We start from the raw sequence: 2257 nt of genomic DNA on the forward strand, positions 1-2257 counted from the left end.
CTTTCCGTTTTCCTTTGCTTTTTGCTTCTCTTCTTTTCACAGCTATTTGTAAAGCCTCCTCAAACAGCCATTTTGCTTTTTTGCATTTCTTTTCCATGGGGATGGTCTTGATCCCTGTCTCCTGTACAATGTCACAAACCTCCATCCATAGTTCATCAGGTCATCAGGCACTCTGTCTATCAGATCTAGTCCCTTAAATCTATTTCTCACTTCCACTGTATAATCATAAGTGATTCGATTTAAGTCATACCTGAATGGTCTAGTGGTTTTCCTTACTTTCTTCAATTTCAGTCTGAATTTGGCAATAAGGAGTTAGTGATCTGAGCCATAGTCAGCTTCCGGTCTTGTTTTTGCTGACTGTATAGAGCTTCTCCATCTTTGACTGCAAAGAATATAATCAATCTGATTTTGGTGTTGACCATTTGGTAATGTCCATGTGTAGAGTCTTCTCTTGTGTTGTTGGAAGAGGGTGTTTGCTATGACCAGTGCATTCTCTTGGCCAAACTCTATAAGCCTTTGCCCTGCTTCATTCCATACCCCAAGGCCAAATTTGCCTGTTACTCCAGGTGTTTCTTGACTTCCTACTTTTGCATTCCAGTCCCCTATAATGAAAAGGACATCTATTTTGGGTGTTAGTTCTAAAAGGTCTCATAGGTCTTCATAGAACCATTCAACTTCAGCTTCTTCAGCATTACTGGTTGGGGCATAGGCTTGGATTACCTTGATATTGAATGGTTTGCCTTGGAAATGAACAGAGATCATTCTGTCATTTTTGAGATTGCATCCAAGTACTGCATTTCACTCTTTTCTTGACCATGATGGCTACTCCATTTCTTATAAGGGATTCCTGCCCATAGTAGTAGTAGACTGCCCACAGTCATCTGAGTTAAATTCACCCATTCCTGTTCATTTTAGTTCTCTTATTCCTAGAATGTTGAGATTCACTCTTGCCATCTCCTGTCTGACCACTTCCAATTTGCATTGATTCATGGACCTAACATTCCAGGTTCCTATGCAATATTGCATCGGACCTTGCTTCTATCACTAGTTCCATCCACACCTGGGTATTGTTTTTGCTTTGGCTCCATCCCTTCATTCTTTCTGGAGTTATTTCTCCACTGATCTCCAGTAGCATATTGGGCATCTACCGACCTGGTGAGTTCCTCTTTCAGTATCCTATCATTTTGACTTCTCATACTGTTCATGGGGTTCTCAAGGCAAGAATACTGAAGTGGTTTGCCATTCCCTTCTCCAGTGGACCACATTCTGTCAGACTTCTCCACCATGACCCGTCCGTCTTGGGTGGCCCCACATGGCATGGCTTAGTTTTTTTGGGTTAGACACGACTGTGGTCCTGTGATCAGATTGGCTGGTTTTCTGTGATTATGGTTCTAGTGTGTCTGCCCTCTGATGCCCTCTCGCAACACCTACTGTCTTACTTGGTTTTCTCTTACCTTGGATGTAGGGTATCTCTTTACGGCTACTTCAGCAAAGCACAGACGCTGCTCCTTACCTTGGACGAGGGGTGTCTCCTCACAGCTGCCCCTCCTGACCTTGAACTTGGGGTAGCTCCTCTCGGCCGTTGCCCTTGACCTTGGACGTGGGGCAGCTCCTCTCCACCACTCCTGCGCCATCTGCTTTGTAGCCCTGGTAACTTTATGAACAGTGTTGTCAGCAAATAAGAACAAATAAAACAGAAGAGGAGAATCAGTGTATAACATTCAGACTGAAAAAGTTTTTCTTTGTTGCATTTCAGAACACCACTAAAATGACAAGAGGCATATAGGTCCCCAAGAACTGAACAATGGAGAGGAGAAGGAAAAGAAAAAAAAAAAAAAGAATTGAAGAAACGTCATCAAATATTTTTACAGTTGGGGAAAGGATAGATATTTAACCCAAGCACAGAAAGATGGACCCTAAGGGAGAAGAGGGATACTAGCAGGAATAAAACTGGTCCAATTTGCTTGAATATTTTGAATATTCAGTGCTTGAAGGAACTATAAGGGGTATATAGAAGACTAGGGGCTGAAATTAGAATAACTAGATGAATAGCTATATCTTTACCTCCCCCAGGACCCTAAAGGAATCAGAAGTTTATTCTCTGAAAATATTGAACCATAATATTCCAGATCCCAGGATATCTGGCACAGGGTCTGTTAAGGTGGGAAAATTATAGAAAATAGGAGTGTAAGTAAAAATCTTCACTCTGGATGTTGTTACCCAACCCCCACCATGTCTTCCATAAACATTCCTAGCT

This window comes from Cervus elaphus, chromosome 31 (genome assembly GCF_910594005.1).
Source record: "Cervus elaphus chromosome 31, mCerEla1.1, whole genome shotgun sequence".
Classification (NCBI taxonomy): domain Eukaryota; kingdom Metazoa; phylum Chordata; class Mammalia; order Artiodactyla; family Cervidae; genus Cervus; species Cervus elaphus.